This window comes from Vicugna pacos, chromosome 2, assembly GCF_048564905.1.
Source record: "Vicugna pacos chromosome 2, VicPac4, whole genome shotgun sequence".
NCBI lineage: Eukaryota > Metazoa > Chordata > Mammalia > Artiodactyla > Camelidae > Vicugna > Vicugna pacos.
The window spans coordinates 20,869,506-20,884,105 of record NC_132988.1 but is presented as its reverse complement, the minus strand read 5'-3'; the positions used below and the strand labels follow the sequence as shown (position 1 = coordinate 20,884,105).

The 14,600-nt window shown below is 40.2% G+C and overlaps 1 protein-coding gene across 3 annotated transcripts in view; it reads left to right on the top strand.

Moving 5' to 3' along the window:
- The window catches only part of IL15 (interleukin 15), a 75,886-nt gene that overhangs the window by 11,925 nt on the left and 49,361 nt on the right, over positions 1-14,600 (top strand). The gene's annotated exons all lie outside the window — the stretch shown is intronic.

Below are 14,600 nucleotides of genomic sequence, written 5' to 3'. Positions count from 1 at the left end.
GGGAAAGACATACCCAGAAAATTCTTAAAGCAGTCTCCAGTTTACTTTGGCTGTGAGTCAGAATGCTGTGGGAAAAGCCCTTAAAATTTTTATAAACACTTTGGTCTCACTGACAGGGTCTAGAGGTACTCTCTTAAATTTTTTCCAGCCGCATACCTGATTTGATCTTTAACCTGTGAGTACTTTGTGCTAATAGACTTTGAATTTGATCTTTGCCCTGAGACTGTTTCTTTCTTTGAGAATCTTTTGCTGCCTTGAGAGATAAGTTTTATTTTCCAACCTAAATGATTTCCTCTAAATTCAGGTTGAATGATTTCCTCTAAATTTGGCTTGAGCGTTTTAGTTCCGTTTTCTCTTCCTGTAATTACTCCTCGGCAGGGAAATGAAGCCAGGTATCAAATTCAGAAATCTTCTTCGCCAGGTCCACAAGTTCATTTGATACCTTTTCTTTCTACCATATTATTGTAGCCAAACATCTGCCACCACGTTACATGAGTTCCCCTTCCTCCAGCCTCTAATAATAATTTCATCACTGCCTTTCTAGCTTCACTAACAGTGTCCCTGCTACTTACTCCTCAGGTGTCTCCCCATCACCTGCTTTCATGTCAATTTCCGTGTCAGTTATTAATTGCCATGTAATAAACTACCCCCAAGTTTAGTAGTGTAAAATAAGAGTCCTTTTTATTTATTCAAAGTTCCAAGGTTAGAAATGTGGACAGGACCCAGTGGCAATGATTTGTGTCTACTCCAGCATGTGTGTGGTCCCAGCTGGTATAACTCCAAAGATCAAGGACTATCTGAGATTTTGCTCAAGAAATTGGGTCATTTATATGGGGCCTTAGTGCTGGCTGTTGGCTGAGTTCCTTCGTTCTTGTCTTTTCCACATGGCTGCATTGGGCTTACTCACAACATGGTGGCCTCAGGGTTGTCAAGTTTCTTACATAGTATCCAGCTTCTGTAAAGGAGGAAGTCAGATTCGAGGGGAGAAGACAGAGACTCAGCCACTTGCTGTGTAGAACGTCATGCTTGTTTGTGGAAGGAAGACATTGACTGACGGCCGCCATCTTTGGCAATAACCAGTCACACGTTGTGGTCCTGTTAAAACATTAATCAGGTCATGCCACACCTTTATTCAAAATCCTCCATTGCCTTCTCATCTCACTTCAGTAAAAGCCAGATTCCATCAGAGCGGTCAGTAAGGCCTCAGTGATTTGTACCTCTATTACCTGGTCTCCTCCTCCTCCCTTAGCTCAGGGCTTCAGTCGCACCGACAGCCTTTCTAGTCCTCAACCGTGCTGCTGTGTTCTTGTCTCAGGGTCTTTGAACTTGCTCTTCCGCCTGCCTGGAATGCTCTTCTCTCAGACATGGCCCACTCCCTTACCTGGTGGGGGGCTCGGCTCAGATGCCCCCCTTGCAGTGAGACTTTCCCTGACTGGTGTACTTCATGTTGCACTCTCAGCAGCCCTCTCCACTCAAATTCTGCTCCATACCCATAACTGTCTGATATACTACCAAGTTTATACTACCCTATCCAAAACTCGGGTTCAGGTGTGTTCAGAATTCAGATTTTTCTCAGTGTTTAGAAAGGTAATTGTTACAGACTGAGCTGTGTCTCTCCCTGTCCTCATCAAATCTATATATTGAAGCCCAACCCCTAATGTGACTGTATTTGGAGACAAGGCTTTCAGGGGGTAATTTAGATTAAATGAGATTGTAAGGGTGGTACCCTAGTCCAGTAGGACTGCTATCTCTATAAGTAAAGGAAGGGACACCAGGAATGAACGTATGTAGAGGAAGGCCATGTGTGGATGTAGTGAAGACAATGGCTGTCTTCTAGCCAGAAAGGCAGACCTTAGGGAAACCAACCCTTCCAGCACCTTTATCTTGCACTTCCAGCCTCCAGACGGTTAGAAAATAACTTTCTGTTGTGTAACCCACCCTGTCTGTGATGTTCTGTTACGGCCGCCCTCCCAGCGCACACTGGTGGAGCGATACAATGCCTTTGCTGTACCCCATACGACAACTATGGTAGATGGTAAGCTTATTCAGGTACCTCCTCCGAAGTGAAATTAAATACAGATTATAAGTAGGCTTATGCCAGTTTATGTTTTGTTGCTCAATAAATTAAACAAAGACTTTCAATTTTTAGAGCCTTTTTGATATAAGATTTTCAGATAAGGGACAATGGTCTTATATATGTTTTATTCACCTATTTCTTTGTTAATTCCCATCCCTCCCCATTTGTGCATGAGCTACAGGAGAGCATGTGTTTTTGTTATTTTGTTCATCGCTATATCCCCATCATCTGTCAGTGCCTGGTGAATGATAGTCTCTCAATAAATACTTGCTGAATGGATGCTAAAGAGTAGGATATGTTAAAAGTAATGGGAAATAAAAGAGCTATTTCAGGAAGATCTAATTTATTTATACACTTTCTTTATTTATTGTGTTGATTTCTTTCCTTCAGCAGTGAATGATTTTGAGTGCCTAGGATGGGGCAGGTACTGTTCTAAGCCCTTGACTGGCTTTGACTCAGTTGGAGGTACAAAGTGCAGGAAGGATCCTGGTGACTTTGAGATTTCAATCTTGGGAGTCAGGAGAAGTTAACATTGCAGGAACTGATACGGGTTGTAGCAAAAACATGGAGGTGAGGCAGGGAAAGGCATGCACTTCATTGTGGAAATGTAAGGATTGAGATAAAAGTAGAACATAAAACCAAAAATGCCCTGTAAGCCATTAGAAGTACTACACTGAAGACTACTTGAGCTATTTGCAAAAGAGATTTTGGCTCCTGGGCTAATAGTCAGGAATTTTTGACTGAAGCCGACTGTCAGAATATTTCCCTAGGAGGCAAATGTATGTATGGAAGGTTTGGGGTCACATAAGAAGATGATAGGGACTTTACTGAGCTAGGCACCCTGAAAGAGGAGATGTTCAGGCAGTGTCTTCAAGAAAGGGCTGGCCAGTTTTCAGGTCTTCGGAAGAGAGTGTTAAGCTTTTCACACCTTCTACCCTTTTCTTGCCTGTCATAGCCACTCTGTCTGCTCCTCTCAGGATGGATTCTAGGTCCCTCATATGCCTATTCTTACCCTCACATCTTTTCCTTTTTTAATTGAGGTATAATTGACATCTAATGTTATATGAGTTTCAAGTGTACAGCATTATGATTCGGTATTTGTATATATGGCAAAATGATCACATCCCTAAGTTTAGTGAACATGTCACCATACATAGTTATTTTTTTCTTATGATGAAAAATTTTCAGATTTATTCTCTTAGCAACTTTCAGATATTCACCATAGTATTGTTAAGCATAGTCACCATGCTTATTTATATTATATTATTTATATTATAACCAGAAGTTTGTACCTTTTGACCCTCTGCATGTATTTTGCCCCTCACCTCTGACAACCACCCATCTGGTCTCTCTGTGAGTCACCTTCTCTATGAAGTTCTCCTGGCAAAACCCCAACTTTACCCCATCTCTGGCCACCTGGAAATACTGACCGTATCCCTCCTCTGCGCTGTCTCCACTGATGGATCTTTCTCTAAGAATCTGTGGTATATTCTATATTGACTCGTGTTCATGCTGTTCCTCTCCTTGGATAAATGACCAAGGTGGTACAAAGGATGACACGAATTGTGATGATGGAGTTGGAGAGGCTGAAGTTTGGAAAACACCACATCCTTATGTGCCTACCACCTTGCCTGGTACGTAGTAGACCTTTAATTATGTTATTTTTGTTGTCAGTAACCTATCACATTGCTGAGTGGTCAAGTAACGCAAGGTTCTGAGAACAGGAGTTTGACTAGATTTGACTGGAAATAAATCACTCGTGATCACGTAGCTATTAGAATCTGCCAGCATTTTCTTTATTGTTAGGGTCAGGACGGGAAGTAGAAAATTTCCTGAAGGCCCATTTTGGGCTAGGCTGCCAATGGAATCCTTATATTCATGTGTAGGATGACACAGATGAGCTTTTTGAATTAGAATGTTTTTTTGGAACTAAAAAAAAAAAAGGGATGTTTAATATTTTGTGTCAGTTTTATTAGTTGACAGGATAAATTCTATAAATTGCAAAGTAAATGCTTCAATAAATGAAAGGAATGAGAAGCAAGCCACACCCTAGTCTCTAAATTCCTTCATATAAAAATTCTTTCATTTCCTTAATTCTGCAATATTTGCCCAACTATCTTGGAAAACAAATTCAATTGTACAAAGAAGATTAGAGAAATTTTGTAAGAAATAGTAGTATTGTTAATATTGAATTTATTTGGTAGCTCTTTTCCTGAGAATCCAAGAGAACAAATGTGCAGACATAACAGCATTATTCTCTCACTTAAATATCTGCAGTAATCCCAAATGTCAAATTAAAGAAAAATGTATTATTTCGTATCTTTTGACTCCTCGATAGCAAGATCTTCATTCTCATTGTTTTGTGAAGGACTTCTAAAACTTTGGACATGCGGTTTTATGATGGCTTATTTGTTTTGATATGAGGTTTTTCTCCTCTAAAATTTGACCTCTGTTAATTCAAAGTGTGTTACTCAGCCTCTGCAGCTCACACGGCATTGGCTTCTAGGCTATGGTTTTGAATCAGGCAGGGTAATAATGGACCAGAAGCTCTCGGAAACAATAGCAGATATGTATGATTTATTCAGTAACTTTTCTGTGCATGGCTCTCTGCCAAGTGCTGAGAGGGATAAAAAGATGAATCAAGCATGATTCCTTTTAGGACTTATTACCCAGTGGAGCAATTAATGTTCATCTATGAAGAGCTGAGTTACCCAGTGCACTACTGTCTGATCTCTGAACAGACCAGGCTTTCTTTCATTGCTCAACGTGTGGACATGCCCCTCCTTCATTGGCAGTTCATTGTTTCATCCAATGTCTCTTCCTCTCCTGTTTTTCCTAACTCACTTACCTGGGCCAGACACCGCATTCTGATATTATTTCCTCTGGGAATTGTTCCCTTAGACCTCCAAGATTGGGTTAGGCATCTCTCATTCCTAATTTCATTTAGTGGGTATTTCAGGACAATTGGACCTCCATATCTGCAGGTTCCACCAAGGGTAGATAGAAAACATTCAGGAAAAACAAATTCCAGAAACTTGTAGAGAGCAAAACTTGAATTTGCTGCTCACCTTGCAAGGCAACTATTTAGGTAATATTTACATTGTATTTACATAGCATTTACAATGTGTTAAGTATTGTAAATAATCTAGAGTTGGTTCAAAGTATACAGTAGGATATGTGTAGGCTATATGCAAATACTATGCCATCTTATATAAGGGACTTGAGCATCCTTGGATTCTGATATCCAGGGGGCTGAGGTGGGGTAGGGGGAAGGGGTTGTCCTTCAACCAATCCAGTTGGATACAGAAAGAAGACTGTAGTTAGTATTTATTTTCTGCCATATGCCAAGCACCTTCACTTTGGTAATTGCCCCAAGCTCCATGAGGTGATTTCCTCACCACTTTTCAGGTGATGAAACTGAAACACCAGGAGTTGAAGGTGACTTGGCCAGACTCCACAGTGTGTTGGAATTGGAGTTTGAATCCAGGTCTCTCTCCAGAGCCTTCCCTCCCTGGAAAAACTAATAGGAGGCATGAAGATGAAAAGGGAGGGGATCAAATTATCATTGTTTATAAATGAAAGCCATGAAAATTAGCAAACTGCTAAAACTAGTAAGCGAGTTCAGCAAGATTGTCAGGCAGAAGAGCAACAAAAAGTCAATAGCGTTTTTCAACATTAAGTAAAATGTTAGCTAACATAACACAACAGTAAACACTCAACACAGCAAGAAGATGCTCTAACCACAGTCACATAAGGCTTACTTGAGGATTGTATGGATGGTCCAATATTAGAAAATCTATCAATATAATCCTAAGGGATTCAGGAAGAGTAATTACCTTGGATAAGAGCTTGGTAAGATTAGACAGGATCTTCCAAATAAATACACTAACGAGTGAGTGAATGAATCAACGATCCATACTAAAAAGTAAACATCATACTTAATACAGAACTTTAAAAAGCAATTTTCTTAAGTTTTGGGAAATGATGTCACTATCAGTACAACTATCTAGCAGAGTATTGAAGACGAAGATAATAATAACATCTCATTTTCACTTGGGTACTTACTATGTGCCAAGCAGCATTCTAAGTGCTTTATATGTTTTGCTTATTTAAACAGTAGTCGACTCTGAATTCTTTATTTATCTTTGTTTCCTATATCTTTTTTCTTCCTCCCCAAATTATTTTAAACAGGGTCAATGAAGGGTGAATTTTTCTGAGATCTCATATGCTTATGTATTTATTAATTTGGTCTGTGCATTCAAATAATGGTTTCTCTGGATATTTAATTCTCGGTACAAGGTTATTTGTCTTCCACATCGTGGGATCTCTACTCCATTATCTTCTTGGATCTGTTGTTTCTTTGGAGAAGCCTGATGTCAGTCTGACCTTTGCTTTCACGCTAATGAATATTTCTGAAGTTCCTCCCAGGCTTGAATGTTCTTCAGTGCCGCTAAAATAAGCCTGACTTTACATATGGGTTTGCTTTTAATTTGTCTTCTTTGCCACTCTACTATCTTCTTTATTTTGTGGTCTTAGGTTTACAGGTTTCAAAAACATCTTGCTTGTTTTCTCATTTATTTCCTTTCTTCTCCCAGACCACATGTGGGCAGAAGTTGCAGTTTCTGCTTTCATCCTCCGTGTCACTTGACTCTCCCTTCAGTTTCCCCGAATACTGTTTCCCTAGCGTTCCCCACGATGTTGCTGATCTAACTGTGTAGCTCGTTCTTCCACGCTCCAACAGTATTCACTCTAGCATTCAAGCTACTTACTTAATTCCTTACTTACTCCTTATTTTTTAAAAAATTTTATACCCAATTATTTCTTCATAATTTCTTCCTCCTGATTCATGTGTCCAAGATCCTTCTTACTGTTCTACAAACCCGTTTTGTTTTGTTTTGTTTTGTTTTGTTTTGTTTTGTTTTGTGTTTTTTCAGTTCCTGTTTAAATTCTTATCTCTTCCACTAGGCTTTCCCCATCTGGCATGCATTTTTCCAGTATTTATCTCTCTTTTAAAGGGTTTGCACTAGATAGTCTTCCCTGTAAGCATCTCTTTCTTAAATTGAGAGCACTGTCAGCCTAGTATTGTCAGCCATGAGACAAAGCCATAGCTTATGTCCCTCCAGATGTGTTGGTTGGGGCATCCTTCAGGTTAAAGACCCTTTACTGTTGCCTTCTGGATTTAACAACTCCACGACTCTTCACTCTTCCGATACCTTGTTCCCCAAGGATCCTTCCCAGTCTCTTGCTTTTGGTGCCCCACCCTCTGGTAGTAGTGATGGGAAAAACCTTTACTTGGACCCAGTTATGCAATTGTGTTGCCAGTTTTTCTGAAGGCCCCACGAACAGGCCCACCAAGTATCAGTCAAGGGAAGCATCTCCCAATGCTGCTTTTCAGGGACAATGAGAGAGGGAACAGGATGCAGCAACTAGAACCTTCCTACTCTTCTCGTCCTCCACTTCTGACCCCTGATTCTGTCCAGTTCTAGGCTTCCAAACTGGCATACAATTTCCTTCTCCCTCCCAAGGGATTTTCACAGATTTGGCATCCCTTCCTAAGCATGGCTTGGCATTCTATGAACCACCTTATTTCTTCAGAACCCATAGGGCAGATTTTCAGAGAAGAAGCCAGCTGCCCTTGCTGGCTCCTTGTCTAACTAGGAGCTGCCTGAGATGAATGGCTCTCCCTCCTCCCAACTGATTTATTCAAGAAACAGTAAATATGTGATCTTAGTGGATGTACTTACTGGAAGGGACTTTAGGCACCTTCCAATCAAGTCTCCGTACTTTAAAGCTAAGGAAACTGAGGTTAAGAGACATGAACTACCTTGCTCTGGTCACATAGCTGTCTAAAGACAGAACTGGGGCCAGGGCCCAAGTCTCTAGGCCACCAGCCCATTCCATGGTTTTGGTGAGATTTCAGGGAGGCTCCAGTTTTCATCAGGGAGCCTTCAGTCTCAATATTACATCCACTACAGTTTTGGAAATCATAGCATTTTAATACTGAATAGGATGGAAAAATGGCAGTCTGCATGGAGTCTAGTTGGTCAACACCACCACTGTTTACATGAGTCCAAAGAAAGAGATTTCGTTTCTGTAAAAATGAACGTTTGTAGCCCCAGCCCTTGGTAGTGACACATTTAATGCTAGTTGCTTAGAAGGCTCAGTTCTGTAACTGAGTGGAGATAATTTTCCGTGTTGCAGAGATATTCTACAAGACTTTCCATCTGCTTGGTTCTCATTCCATGCTTGTTAAAGAATCTTCTGATGAGTAATTTGATCATTTAAGTTCACCCTCTGTTATTTAGGGATGGTTCTGGTTCAAGAAGCAGCCACCTGTATTTACCTCTTCATGACCCCTTCTGAAAACAAACAAATAAAGAAGCCCTCAAAAGAAATCTGACATTTTAAACTACAAAATGCAGCCACCTTGGACATCCTGTATTAAGGACACACAGCAGAAAGGGTCAAAATCCTAAAGACCATAACAAATATGGAGCCAGTAGCAGGTATGAAGCACACTGACTGATGATGTCAGTACAGCCCGTTTTCTTTGCACAAAGGCTGAGGACCATGGAAGAAGTGGCAGAAAGCAGAGAAAAATGGAAAGCGAAGATTAGAAAGAATAAACGAAGGCAGTCTATTCATAGTAGTTTTAGTAACTACTGTTTAAATAAGACTACTTCATGAGACCAAGGAAAGAGGAGGTGAAGAACTAAAATGGATTAAGTCTCCTAATCTGGGGGCAGGCATTCTGTTAGCTGTGTCCCAGGTAACTACACACAGCTCTGGTGGAGAGGAAGGGACCAACAATGCTGAAAGGGTAGACAAGTTCCACCATCCAGACCAAGCAAGGCCAGCAGCCACATGGACCACACGAGAACTCACCAGTGCAAGCATTCTGCCAGTTTTTAAATAAACTTTGTTAATAGAGACAGCCAGCCTCTTAGCAGTATTGTAAGCATTACTGCTTTGCTATGTAGACTTGAGGAGTTTAGTCTCCTTGTCAGGGAGGAGCCCAACAAGCAGCGTCTTAGAAATAAGACGTTTGGGACCACTCCAGCATATGTGTGGGCACTGGACCCAGTTATGCAGTTGTGTTGCCAGTTTGGGCTAGGTCGTTTGATCTATTACATAAAAAGCCAAATATTTGGAATGAGAAACACCAGAGATATAATCAGCAAGAAAAATAAAACATTAGGAGAATGAGAACCAGCTCTAGTAAAACCAGAGACAGAGTACTGAGGGATTATTGGTCTAAAGTGCATCTGTATTTAATTAAAGCTCAGCTTTGCCTTCACTTTTTTTCACTTAATTGTAAGTGCTATTTCTGAGGATTGTGGTAATCGTACCTCTTTTGCTTTGTTAGGGATTAGTGAGAAGCAATAGAAATGTTTGAATCCAGTTATTTGCCAGTGGGAGACATGGTATATAATTAAGCTGCCATTTCCACTGATAGGTTATTATCAGCAGGTAAAAAGAAATGTGCATCATTATAAATGGTCATATGGCATTTCATGCTGCAACAGATGAGGTATGTCTTCCGCAGCAGCACTGAGCATTCATGTAGAGATCGGTGTCATTACAACTGTTATAAATCACAACATACGCTTTAATAGTTAAACAATTATCTGTAGTGGCAGTACTGGAAAATTGCTTAGTAATGACTGGCTGATTTTTATGATGAAGAATGATTTTTATATAGATCTTTTTATACAAATACCTGAAGAGTGCCAAAGAAGAACATTCATTTTGAACAGGTACTTAGGAACTTTTTGCTTTTTGGCTCATTTATTTTTAACTGCAAATATTTGAAGGGTCAGAAGGTCACCAAAATAGCTTTTTTTTTTAGAGTTTAAAATTATATATATTGAATATTCCGATTATATGAAAATACTTCATGTAGGACTAGGGCCAAAACTGGCCGCTACTAAATTGAGGTCTACCTGGTTTTCCATTTGGGAAGGTGCAAGTTAACAAGGGGATGTCTTAGTCTATGAGATAAAAGGAAAATATTGTTTTATTCTTGGAGAGCTCAAGCTACAAGTTGTCTCTCCCTTTTTTCTCTTCCCTTTCTCTCAGTGTTTCTCCTTTGTCATTCTTCTCCGCTTCTCTCTTTCCTCATTATGATTTTTATGTTCTTCAAAACGTGGCTCAGATTTATCAGCTGTAACAGCCTCACCTGAGCCAGCTGTCTCTTCCCCTTCAATTCTGCTGTCCTAGACTCTGCCCTATTCATGGAAAAGTTGAACAGATTTCTTCTTCGTGAGAATTTTAAAGTCCTATCAAGGGGTATGTGTTCCCATCTAGACCACTGCAATCCAAAGTATGAAGATGTTTGTTCCCAGAATTTGACCCAGTAAAGAGCTTGCACCAGAATGTAAATTCACCGCATCACTGACAACACATGTTGAGTTCACCCAACACTTTTTTTCTAACAAGACTTCCCTGAAAAAGGAATTGGTGCAAGCTTTCTTCATTGTAAACTGGCACTGTAATACCATGGAACTAGACTCTGAGGATATTAATGGCCTCTGAGGATGTTTCTCTTTCCAATCCTGAGAGTGGAAGAGCCTGTTTGAGGAATGAGATGACTGTTAATAGTGAGGTGTCCTATTCACAGCGGGGATAATCACTAAGGGGTAGCATGTTCAGATGCTCACTGTGTCCTGTGTCGTCTGCATGGATGAGCTCACTTGAACTTCACAATAACCCAGGACATAGGTATCATCATTTTCCCTAGGCTACAGTTGAAGAAACTGAGGCTCTGAGACATTAATTAACTTTCCCTAAACCTTACTGTTAGTAAGTGGCTAAGCTGGAATCTAACCCAGATGTGCCTGAAACCAAAGTCTGTACTATACCTAGGTCAGGGCTGACCAGAAGAAGTTTCTGCAGTGATGACAATGATCTCTGTGTGCTGTGTCCAGTATGGTAGCCACTAACCACGTGTGGCTTCTGAGCACTTGAAATGTGGCTGGCTCAGCTGAGGATGTGCATTTCTAGTTTCATTTCATTTCAGTTTTACTTGTGTATTTAAATAGCCACATATGGCTCGTGGCTACTGTATTAGACAGCACAGCTCCAGATACTTTTAAATATTGCTGACTACAAGCTAATAAGGGGAAAACCAAGTCAGGAAAATACATTAAGAGAATGTGCTGTTCTTTCTCTATTTCTAGATTTTCTCTGGATCCCACTTTAAAAAAAAATTTTTTTAGAAGGAAAGAAAGAGACAGAGAAAGGAAGGAAGGAAATGAAGGAAGGAAGGAAGGAAGGAAGAAAGAAAGAAAGAAAAAAAGAAAGAAAGAAAGAAAGAAAGAAAGAAAGAAAGAAAGAAAGAAAGAAAGAAAGAAAGGAAAGAAAGGAAAGAAAGAAAGAAAGAGGAAGGAAAGAAAGATTAATTTTAAATCCATTGCTATACGGAAGCAATAGGATTCAATTAAAAAACAAGTTATTGACTGCCTCCTCTTGGTTGACACCCTGTGCTAGGCTGTAGGCATTATGAATAAATGAATGAGAAGTGGTTCCTGTCTTCAAGGAGCTCATAGTCTAAGTAACTTTGACTTATCTTTTAACTTTTAACTTTGAGGATCTTATACATTTTTTTCTCCAGAGTTTCTTTGTATATGATTATACAAAGTATTTAAATATCTGCTAATAGTTTGTGGTGTTTTGCTTTTAATTTTTAATTTTTCAGTTTTTTAAAGAGGTCATCTATTTCCACAGTTTAAAATTCAAAAGGTACGAAGTGCTTTTAATTTCCTTCCGTAGAAACAACTGATGCTCCCATTTTGTATTGTGCGTCTTTGTCAGTAGTTTGTGCACACACAGGAAAATGAACACATGTATTCCTTCCTTCCCCTTCTTAGAAACAAATACACACTATTGACTAATCTTGCTGTTTGGACTTTAAAAATATACTTTGGCTACTTTTTCATTCTAGTACTGAAAGAATTTCTCATTTTTTTTCCTATGGATGCATAATATTTTACTTAATGGACATATCTTTTTTTAAGCATCCTTCTATTGTTTTTTATTGTTCCCCTATTGCTATTTCCATCCTTCTGCCATTACTGAAAATATTGAGCTGAGTAACTTTAGTAATTATAGAGTGAACTGCATTCGTGTTTCCCAGAGCATATTCCGCAGAACACAAGTCTCAGAAGTTGTTCAACATTAAAAGAGGTTCTGTGACGAAATAACTTTTGATATCTCTGGGTATTCATTGACAGTTCACAGTGCATATCGTCAAGCTAAAGGAAGTCCCACAATACTCTATGTCCATTTAATCCAAGTCTTTCCCAACCCTCCATTTTCTCAACTAATAGAATACACTATCTGTGTAGGCTGGGTTCCCTGGGAAGTGACTCCGAGATAGGAGTGTACATGCAGGAGACTCACCAGGGCATGTTCTCAGGAGCAGCGCCCGATGGAAGTGAGGTGGGTAAGAAGGAGAAGGGGAGTGGGATGCTGGCAGCAGAGGCCTCAGCTGACAACTCCTATGGGGAGTGTTCTCAAGCTGAGATGACCCTTTAGAGATGTTCCAACTCCAGGGAAGCAGGCTAGTTCCCCAGGGAGGGACTGTGACCTTGTACTAGGCAGCTCTCTTCCACTGAGAGCATTTCTGGGAAGAGACTCAGCTCTGAGCTCTCAGCTGGGGTGATGGGTGCCTCAGTGTCCACTCCAGCTCTAAAGAGCATCTTTGCATCTTTTATGGAAATGCATATCTATTCTTAGAGAGCCTTGCTGGTCAGAGAAAGTCACTTGGCTTCTTTGGGACGCATCTTTCTTCTCTATGAAAAGTGGGTACCTGACTGGACCTTCTTTGGAGTATCTATCATTTTTTGCTTTTAATTCCATTTAAATATGTACTGATTGAGCTCCAGGGTAAGAGCCACATTTCCCCAAACATGTGTTTGTCCACATGGAGGCCAGCAATCTGAACAGGTCAGCGGTAATCTTCCGTTATCACTGCTCTGCACTTTTGGAGAACATCTATTTTCATAGCACTTTGAAGAGTATGTCACTTAACTTGAAATAGATTATTGGGGCAAAATGGCATAAGAGCTGAGTTGAACTTCTTTGTTTTTTAAATATTTTGGTTACCCCTTATTAGATGTTTCCTGGAAAAGCTAGCCTGCTAACTTCCTATAAACTAATAATTTATTAGTTAATAAAGCTAGTAATTATTAGCTTCTAGGAAGCTAATAACTGAAAGATAAGACTACATGGGGTATGAAAGGCAAGAGTCCATCTAGCTTTGAACCACAGTCTTAGGTGCTCTTATTCATTCTTTCGAAGCTCAAGGGGTAAACAGATGTAGCCAAAAAGCTATAGCAGTTCCCCGGGTCCTTCCATTTGAGAATCCAGTGGGTCTGAATGCATTTCCTGTGCCTTTCAGCGCACTTGCTAATTTCATTCTCTGCCTCCTGCAGAGTTCATCAGTTGTGGTGGCCATCCCGGAAGCTTGTTTCCTGGGTGGAAAAGAAAAGGCATAAGGAACATTGCTCTTAGGTGTGTCCTCTAGAGTTGGTGAAGGTTCCACAGAGAGGATAGAAAGAAAAAAAATCCAAGAAAAGTCTCAAAGGAAAAATTGTTATCGGATAATAGAATTGAGAAGTAAAACCAGGACTAAGGAGTTGGCTGTCATATGAACATGATGTAGAGGAAAAAGCAAAAATGATAAAACAGAAAGCTAATAAGATTGATGGCTGTGTCTGAGATCAACTTTTGAATTGAACAAACATTTCCCTCAAAAGACATAGTCATTTTTTCTTTCAACAAAAAGCGTCATAAGGATTCTTGCTCTTATTATTATTGTATAATAGTAACAGATCAGGTGAGAGATTGTTAAAAAGGGAATTTGAAAGGGAATAAACTAGAAAAGACACTGCTAGAGAGTGGGAAAAGTGATGGAATAGGAATTTGTCTTAAATCGATCCAAAATGAATTACTCTTTTCTGAACAATGATTGCCTCTTCCCCGTTCCTGCATAACTGGTGGTATCTAAGACCTATTTATACTAACTCTTTAATGTTTCCAGAACGCAGGACGACTCCCCCCATAATCCATTTTTAATTACCCATTTGCAAAAGCATCAGATCCTATAGCATTTTGGTTGCTTCCAATTATTCAATTGTCTAGTTCATTTAAAATCCCAGTCTCCTCTCCGTATGTTCCCTCAGCTCAAGTTAGGCCTGTGGGACCAGTAGGAGAAAGAGGATGTGGTCCGCATTTTCATGCTTTCTAACCTCCTTCTGGTTTTAACCACTGAGAGTTGGGGACTGAGAGGGTGGCCTAGGGCAGATGGACCAGACAGGCCCTGACCTCACCAGGCCATCCTCTGGTGGCTGTGAAGTCTCCTTCCTCACTAACAGTAACCAGGCATTGATACCTTCTGTGTGGGTGTTCCCACAGTTGGGCTCTCCTGCGGGCCATGTGTGTGAGTTCTTCCATACACCTCTAGTGGCCTCTCCACCAACACTCGGTAGGCGATTAGGCTTAACCTCTCTCTACCTCTCAA